The following is a 10,118-nucleotide window of genomic DNA, read 5'->3' as shown; positions in this document are numbered from 1 at the left end:
TGCTGCAGAACTAAGTGGCCATTTATCCTCTAATGTGCTCATTAACTCAACATGAGGTTTTTTTTTGTGTGTGTGTGTGTGTGTGCAAGTTCAGAGCACGTTGTGACTGAGGGGCTTAAAAGCATCTTTATTTTTTTTCCCCCAGTCTTTTCTGCTTTTCTCCTGTGTTGTTAAATAAAGCAAAAACATTCATCTGAAATACTTCTTTCTTCTTCTCCCCAGGGGGAAGTTGCATAAGAGGTGTTCAGCAGGGTTGCTAAGAGTTTTAATAATTTACCTTTTTTTTTTTATTGATTCCTAACTTGCCATAGATGCATGTCATGTCAAACTCAGAAACTCCATTGTACAAAGTAGTGATAACACTTAATTGACGCATAGAATAAAAAAATCTGAAACGAGGTGTATGTTTATATTAAGCACCTTTGCATGTCTTAACAGTTTTGAACCACTTGAGAGTAGATTTTTGCCTTTTTTTTCTTTGTAAAATCGCTCAAGATCAGTCAGATTGGATGGAAACTGGCCATAAACATAAATGCTCAAGTCTTACCACGGATTTTCAATTTGATTTAGGTCTGGATTTGATTAGGCCATTCTAACACAAAATTATGCCTTGATCTGAACCATTATAGCTCTGACTGTGTTTACGCCTATTATCCTGCTGCAGGGTGAAGTTCTTGTCCAGGCTCTAATCTTCTGCAGCCTCTAACTGGATTTTGTTTTCAGCGTTGCTTTGTGTTTTTTTCTCCCGTGTCCATGCTGAAGAAGAGCACACCCACATTATGATCATGTTGCAGCTGTGCTTCACTGTCCAGCTAGTGTTTTTATTTAAAGTGTTCGTTTTCTAGCCCACGTAGCGTTTTGCTTTTAGAGGAAAAAAAAGAAAACTTTGGCCTAATCTGATTAAATCGCCTTCTTTAACACGTTAGCTTGTTTATATGGCTTCTGACTTCGTGAGGTTTCTTTCAGGAGAAGTGTTTTTATTTCTTGCTGCTTTCTCATAGATTTGCGTAGTGCATGACAAAAAAATAAATAAATGCCATGTTCTCCTACCTGAGCTTTGGATCACTGCTGCTCTCAGTGTTACCGTTTTGTTATGGTTACAATTGCGTGATTTTTTTTTCTTCTTTTTTTTTTTTTTACAACTGTAAATAAAATTGAAAATGAGGATTTTCTATCCTATTCAATATAATTTGTCTTGATCTACCACATACAAATAAAATACTGCATTTTTTGCGGTTGCCACATCATGAAATGTGGAAAAGAGGTGTGAATACTTTTATGAGGCACGCTTTGTGCCTTAGATATTGTTTTCTGAACTAAAACTGCTTTCAATTTCTGCAAAACTCTGCTTGACCTGAGCTGCTTGATAGCCATGATGTTTGTTCACTAATATTCTCAGGCGGACCTCTAAGGCCTCCTGAAGGTTACTGCAATGGATTTTAATTGGGAGCATAGGTGAAATAGGAATGCAGGCCACACTTTTCAGATATTAGTCCATAAAGAATTTTGAAAGCCATAAAATCCACGTATCTTTGCCCTTGCACTATACACTGCTTTGTGTTAGTCTTCTGCATAAAATGTAAATGCAATCTGTTAAGACTGCAACATAAAATGTGAAAAATAAGGTGCATAAATACTTCAGCAACAAGGCACCATGAATACATGGTGTTGAGAGTTGTAGTCGGCCAGCTTCCACTGGAGGCATAATTATCATTTCTACGTAATAAAGTCACTACGAAGGAGCTGGTTTGCATTTTAAAAAGGGAGCTGGATGTAGGGAGCATGCAGAGGACCCCATTACTCTCCCTGCTCATGCTTGGTCACTGATTACCATGTTATGATCAGCAGAGCAGACACCTATGAGCCTAACGAAAGAAAAAGTTGAGCTCAGCTGCTCACTGATCATTCCTGGCTGCTAAAAAGTAACAAATTATGTTTTGAGTTTCTCTGCTGTGGGCAGATTTGTGAGGAAAGGACAAACCAAGCTTTTTTTTTTTTTTTTTTTTTTTACACTCCATCCCTGCGAGGATACAGTTAGTTTTGGCACAAAAAAAAAAAAGAAGAAGAAGTCTGGCTGCATGTCAATGCGGACTCAAATACCCCAATGTTTGAACTCTGGGTGGTGCAACAAAGCAAACCACGGGACGTTGTGTTCAAACAGCAGCGTGCTTCTAGATTTTCCTTTAGCATCAAGGCCAGAATAATAATAAAAAAGGGCTCTTGGGTTTAATAAGGGCAGAGAGCATAAAGAAGAAACAGCAGCATGATTCCACTGCTTGTTTCTGTGATCTTCGCTTCGCAAACAGAAACATGTGTTTGCTTATCCGCGCTGCAGCTTTATATTTAGTCATCACTCGTCTGTTTTTTTTTGTTCCTCATCTCTATGGAAATCCATGTGTCAAGGCGATCATCCCGAACCAACGACTGCATGCACTCCGTCTAAATCTCATTACAGCGTGCCATAAAGGCGAAGCCCCTTTCAGGCGAGGGCCTTTGCTGACATTTTAAGCGCTTCCAAAATTTCTGCTCCACACCAATCTCATGTAGGTTAGCTGGCAGAGCACTGCAGACTCTGTGCTGCTTATTATGTATTACTTTGCTTTTGTAGTCCCTCCACATCGTTACTCATCCGGTATGCTTAAAGGTGCTCTCCCCTCTGGCAAGCACAACTATGACAGTCAGCTTGGAAGTTAGAAGTCTTTCAAAACTCCATCTCCCTCCCTTTTTATTCTGTCTGTCTCTCTCTCTCTCCTTCTCCTTCCCATTGTCCCCTCTCCTCTCTCTTCCTTCCTCGCTCTGTAGTCCTCAGAGAGCACCTGACTGACGTGTTGTTCAAGGATGAAAAGCACGGCGGAGGGGAATCCAAAAAGCAAACAACTCGGAAAAAAAAAATATAAATATATGTGAAAGACGCAGCCGCACGCACGCGCGACAGCATTCACAGATTCCTGCACCTGAACCCCACAGGATTATCACCAGCAGCGAGCTGGACACTGGAGGGACGACAGCATCTGCTCGCTTCCATTTTTTTATACCGCAAAACAGAACAATATGCCCTCAAAAAAAAAAAAAAAAAAAGAAAGAAAAGAAAAACTTTTCATATTCACTTTGTGTGGACGCGGAGCTAAACAGGAGCACATAATCCTCCTTGGTGCGCGCTGTTCTGCCGTCCAGGCGGCCATTGAAAGTCCCCATGTGCCCAGAGGCGTCCTCGCTGTGACTAAAAGCCATTTTGCACAGCACATTTCTGCAGACTCCAGTGGGGGGTGTTGGTGGGGAGGGCTTTGAGTTTCAAAGCATTTCTTTTACACCTGACTTTTCCACCGAGTTATGTAAGGGTTTCCGTGGAAGATATTCAACCTGGAAACTGTCCCTGCAGTGACAGTAAAGTTCAGCAAACACATGTAAGCTGAGGAGTGGCCCAGCGCACGCTCTGCTGCTTCTCGACGGGCAGTCGGTTTGTTGCAGCCACTCAAAACGAGAAAAGGGAGCACCGCAGGAGGCAGTGGAAAAGGTTAGAGGGAGACCATATGCTGTGTCTGTTCTCTAGCCGCTCTCAGTCGGCACATGATGGTGACAAAAAAAAGGCCACCTGGTTGAAAAGCAGAGTCGGGAGACTGCAGGTCTAAAGCTTTAAACAGGAGAAGGTTCACTAGCTTACTTTGTTTTTGCTTTTGTCCTTCCTTCTCTCCCTCCCGATACACACACACGCACACACACTGAGCGAGATTCAGCTTATTAATATAATGAATGGAGAGGCCAGTCGGCATGGCACAGACAGAAGCTGTGACAGCTACTTTACTTTTTATTCCACATTGACTTTAAAATGAGCAGCTATTGTGTGTTTCGCTGCCATCTCATTTACAAGCGTCGTACATGGTGGGTGGCTGATTGGGGGAAAACTGTGAATTTTAACAAGTTCAACGCCTTTAAACACCCTCTCTCACACACAAACACAGGGTTAGTAACGTCCATTAGTCTATTATATAAAAGTAAATAAAATAAATCCATTTAATCATGTTTACTCCTGCAACTTTTTATGTTGCAAGCACATTTACCCTGTTTTAGCCCTGTGGCATTGCTGTCAATATGTTTAAAGTCTGCAAAAGTTCAATGTTGCCATTCTATTCATACAAAGGTTTGAGCTACAAAAACAGAAAAAACAACAACAAAAAAAACCCCTGCAAATATGAAACTAGCATTTTCTCCATGTTCCTCTTTAGCCTTGAACTTTACACTGGATTTCTCAGATACGGCTTTTAACTTATATCTCTACCTTCTTTTCAACACTATTACAGAAACAACCAGCTAAGATAGCAGATATTAGGGTGTAAGTAAATCGTGCCGTCATCAGGCTCCTTGCTCTGTGCTCTCCGTTCAATTGGGCTTCCAGGTAAAAATCAGCACACACTCCTCCAAACTGCACATACAGTTGAAACCAGAAGTTCATACAAGCTGCACAAAAACCTTTTTACCCTGATATTAAATCAGATTACACCTTTTCTGATTTGATTATTTATTATTAGTATTTTGTTTCTCAGTTTACCAGTTTATATGCATTTCCATATTACGGGTTTCATTTTTAAGCCATGTGACCGGGGTCAAACATTTGCTGTTTCCTTCCAGTAGCTTCGTTCTCACAATAGTTTGTTTTAATTTCTCCGTACAGAACTGGAATACTTAAGTCAGGTGTGTAGGTTGTTATCCTCACACACACACACACACACACACACACACACACACACACACACACACACACACACACACACACACCTTATGGCTCAGCACTTAAATTTGAGTTTCACCAGACAACAAGACATGTCTCCAAATAAGAAACTTTGTCTTTGTGTGTTTTTTCCAACTGTAATCTGACTTTTTATGTTACTTCTGGAGTAATGACTTCTTCTTCATTGGGTGGCCTTGTGGCCCATGTTGATAACAGGATTTGTCTCACTATGAATAATGACCTTATGCTTTGTTTTGAGGTGTATCTATAAACATATGGTTTCAACTGTAGCCTGGGTGATGAAACCGCAGGAAGTTCAGAGTCCTTCCTATTGCCATTTAAATGTATCCATCTTGCACTCAAAGAGAAGTCCTGCTAAGTTGTTTCACAGTAAGAAGGGGGCGAAGGCCAAAGGGTGAACACCTTCTAGTGGCTTATAATATAATTGTACAATTGTTGCTTCTTGTTTTCTAGATTTTTAAAGCCTTAGTGTGATTAGCTCACAGTGGTCAGTGCAAAAATGTGTGCATAAAGCTCTGTCCCAGTTTCAAATTGTTGCACAACAGTGGTTAATAATGCATTGCATCTTCTCATGCTGCTGAAAATAAAATGAATTTACTGATAGCGGTTTAGCAAGTCTGAAAGGCTGAAACTGATGGTGGAGATGCAGGAACTTCCCATATTTAAAAGGAAATCCCACATATTCTGCGAAGACATCCTGGTCCAGATGTCATTCCAGGGGATGGCCATGAAAGCAACAGGTGAAAATGTATGTTATTGATAAAAAAAAATAAATAAATAAAAACGGACCAGAAAGGCTTCCACATTTGCATTTGAAACATCCTCAAAGTCTCGTGCAACACATTAAAAAACCTGGATTGGTCCTGTACCAAATATAGGCTTTAACTGGAAGCAAAATTTATCAGCCCAGATGCTCCATATATAAATGTTGGATGCCATATTGTTTAATTCATATTCAGAGATTCAAACACGAATACAGCACAAAGGTCCAGGACAGGTCACTATTTGGAAATACAGCAAATGAGCAGAGGTGTTCACTGGTCTATTATCCAAGTCCACGTCAAGTTTGAACGGTTTTATTTTGTGACTCAAGATTAACCAGATTTGTAGTCTCAAACTCAAGCTGCCACCTCTGCAAAAATAATGAGTCAGACAATGTATGCAACAGCTAATTTGACGTGTAAACTCCTATTAAGCTGCAGCAAATAATCAGGTGTGTGTTGGGAATCAGAGCCTCAGCCAGTGAGGTTTGTTGCAAACAAACTTTCTGTTGCAGCGTAGTTAAAAGGCAATTTTCGCCAAGTGTGCAAAGGTACAAGATTTGAATTTCAGTTGTTGCCACATTTGAATTGCAAACAAGAAAACAACTTCTACCTGTCTTATGCTTTTAAGTGGTTGATGAGTCAAATGTCTAAAATCTGCTTGGATCCCAATCACTGCTGATTGCTGCCAGCATTTAGGGATTGCACATTTTTTTTTTTTTTTTTTTTTTAAGCCTTAGAAACAGAAGCTTTTCTCTCTGTTGACTCAGTGAGGAATAATTCAGCTCAGATATTTGAAAGCCTTTCAAAACACGAAATGTAAAGAGACATTTTTTTCAGACATCATGGGGTCCTTTCATCTTCTTTTATTTTAATTTGGACACTATTAATTCATCAAAGGAAAAAATAAAATAAATATGTGAGCCAGAGAGAGAGACTGAAAAAACTCTGTTTCTGAAATCATGAAGCAGTGGGGTTATTAGCTCAATGCTTTCAATATATAAGCTAAACTCATTATACATGTATGCAAATAAAACAACCAGTTTTCAGTTTAATCTTTTTTTAAAAGTGAAGATAACCTCCTGTCGTTTCTAAGTGGCAGGTGTTGGAATAGAGTTTTTGGTAAAATGAGAGAAAAAAGAGAAAAACGATAAATCAAAATCAAGCAAATGAAAATTATTGAGTGTCTTTTAATTTATCATGCAATTCATTTATTTACTGTTTATTGTGACAGGCCTAGAGACATGCTCTCCAAAGCTGATCTAGCGGAAATTATTCACGGTTTTGTGACATTGTGCTTGGATTACTGTAATGCTGCTTGCACCAGTCTAGACAGGTGATCAGTCTTATGTCTGAAATCTATTCGGAAAGCAGCAAACACAAACACACTCACACCACCCTGGTCTTGTACTTTCTACTCTGGCTCCCAGTGGATTTCCTGTTGCCACCTACAGGTCTACGAATGGTCAGGCTCCTGATTATTTCTGTCGGCTTTTAACAAAACACTCTGCTGCTCGTGGCCTTCAATCCCAAGACCAGAATGTTCTGGTTGTTCCTTATTTAAGTACTACAGGGTACAAGGCCTTTCAGTCTGTGGCTTCAAAACTATGGAACAGTTTACTAACTGCAGCTTTGTTTTGCTGACTCACTGGATGTTTTTGAAAAATGAAACCTGTTTTGTTCTCCCAGATTTCTATGTCATCAATATACTTTTTGTCTTCATATTTTGTATAGAATAACTGTACAGTTGTACTGTGGTTTGTGACTTGAGTGTTTGTGAGAAGTGTTTTACAAAAACTTTTCTCACTTCTGCTGGCGGTTTCTCCCCGTTAAAGGGAAGTTTTTTCTCTCCACTGTTGCTACAGTCATGCTCGGTATGAGGGATTGCTCCAAAGTCAACAACCCAAGCGACTGCCTACTGTCACAACATTCCAGTCCAGAAGGAGTGAAGGCTGCAAGTTATCTACTGGATGCAATCTGCCGGGCCTCATTATAAGGAGGGCATTTATGGCTAATTTTAATAATAAACTTGACTTGACTGCATTGTTTGATAACTAGGATCAACTAGATTGTACGTAACTTTAAATCTGTATGATTGAATTCTTACGTGTGTGACTTTTGTAATGTGACTCTGAAGTCCATGAGCTGTGATGGATGCCAACGAGAGGCTAGACAAGCAGTGACAAGGACGTTCAGCCACTTGTAAAGTCATATTCTGCTGCTGTTTCTACAATTATATGATGACAAGTCAGCAAAGCGCCTGTACAGATGAGACACAAATCCACTGTTATATATTTTAAACACCCATTACATAACCAAAGAAGAACTTGAATTTGTGATTGTTAAGGAAGAAAATATCTAATAGGTTAACTTTGGAAAAAAGTTTGGCTCTCTCTTCCTCTGGATCCCAGGTCCTCTCAGCAAGCCACGTGTGGCCACAAGGAAAACAACAATGCGTGTTGACGTCACAGAATTACAGAGTTTAATCCAATATGAGACAATGCATAAACTTACACCAGAAACTGCAGAACAACGGAGACATACATTCATTTACCTGACATAAATGGAAAGAAGAAGAAAAGCAAAGACGTGCAAAGACATCTTTGGAGTGTTGCAAGAGCAAATCTGATCTGTTACTTCTGTGTAGAAAGTTTTATAGTAAAAGGCGTATTCTTATCTTTAATTTATTCAAATAAGGCGTATCTTTGCTCATCCAACCAGTTAGCTATCTCTGACCCTCTCTCAAGTCAGAAACCCCTGCCGTGTTTACGGCCTTTCACAGATGAATGTGAAAAGCTACAACTTCTCCTGTATTGTTTTCCACACAGACAAAAGGCAGTTCAAACGATCCTAGCAAACCATCTGCTGTAACTACAAGTAAAATAAAGGTCAAAAAGTCAGAATAAATTACTGATTTCAAACCCACAATTAGGCCATTTGAATCAAGACATGTTAAGCCCCAAAACCAGCCTATTTTAAATTTATTTTCTCAACATGATTAAATCGATTCTGCCTTTCCAAAAAATGTGCCACACTTATCTTGGCAGATGATGCAGTTGGTTTGCAGGAACTGGTCAGATAGATAGCTGGTACTTGAAAATAAAAATCTGGCCCGGTGTTCTTCATGGCCCCTTCCATACATTTTTCATAACCAAATTATCTGGAAACTTTGCAGGGCTCTCCATATATGCTCCAGGGTTTTCTTCCGCAGCTGCACGAACTTCATGTAAATACCTCGGGAGAACAAACATAAATTAAATAAGTAGAGAAAACCCAAAGTAGTTCTAGCTCTACTTGGAAATACTTAGCAAATCAAAAACTGTTGAAAACTGGTTTGATTAAGGGAAGATTTTATTGAGTTAAATCGTTAATTAAAATAAAACTAGCAAAAGATACTGTAATATATGTATATATATTGATGGTGAACTATATAACTTAATTTGATTGATTTTCAGTTTAAGTATGTGGGCAGCTTGTTTAAAACAGGACCCAGAAGTTATTTTATTCAACATTTCATTTCGTATCAAAGTAGGTTTTTCCACAAGTTATTATGCATCTTTGTTTTTATTTGAATGCCCACTTGTTTTCTTCACACTGGCACACAATGTATCATGAATATATCGTCATTGCAATCAGTGTATGCAGCAGTAAAATCGTATAGGACTGTTTGAAATGCAGGAACAGTTGACTAATATATTCCATATATTTACATAAAAACACCTTTTGCATCCCTATACGAGATTCAGCCTGATGGAGTTTCCTGCTGTAGACGTACAAGACGCTACCGGTCACATAAGGTGTTTAAAAAAAAGAAATGATTTAATTTTACTATCATAATATTTACCCATAATACCTCCTTTATATGACTGTGATATTTTGCAACTCTAAGCTGGAATTGTTTTTTTACTGAAAGCTGGGAGCATCATGCACCTCATGACCTAGAGATTATGAGACAGATAACATGTGAAAAGATCAATCTCTTCTCTCTGGTCCTGCTGCCATCTAGATAAATACCTCAAACAACCAATAAGAGCCAGGAGGGTCGTCGCGATGCCAATCATCTTTGTGTCCTCCCCCTTGCTTTCTGCTGATTCACCATGAATCCTCAGGCTAGTTAGCATAGCCACCGATGACGACGGATTAATGGTTTTTCAGAAATGGTAAGTTGTCTCTCTGCCATTAGCACATTTAGTAGTGCATTCGCAATACCAAAGCCAAAACTTCCTCCTGGCTCTGATTGGTTGTTTTTAGTCGGGCTATTGATCCTTTGCAACCACAAAACGCCATGATGGACGTCGGAAGTGAAGATTGGGAGTATTGAAAAGAGCGACTGAAATTGTTTTCCCAAATTGTTTTTGTCAGTTTATTCATGGCTTTAACTTGTTAGAGTCGAGCTCATTTGTCTGTGAGTATAACACACCTGGTTGGGGTTCATAGATGGCGGTGTTTACAGAAGCTTGAAACAGCTAGCTTAGAAACCGACCTCCACTTCCTCCCTCAACAGCGTTTTCCCTTACACCGGAGCAGGATTAAAAACGTACAAAACAAAACATATGTGCGTTTTTTGACAGGCTTTTCACAGGAGCGCATAGGTTGTTTTGACGTCCGTC

The sequence above is a fragment of the Poecilia latipinna genome, unplaced genomic scaffold (assembly GCF_001443285.1).
Source record: "Poecilia latipinna isolate Pla-1442-1.1 unplaced genomic scaffold, P_latipinna-1.0 Scaffold415, whole genome shotgun sequence".
Taxonomy (NCBI): Eukaryota; Metazoa; Chordata; class Actinopteri; order Cyprinodontiformes; family Poeciliidae; genus Poecilia; species Poecilia latipinna.
Note: the sequence above shows the minus strand (reverse complement) of the source record.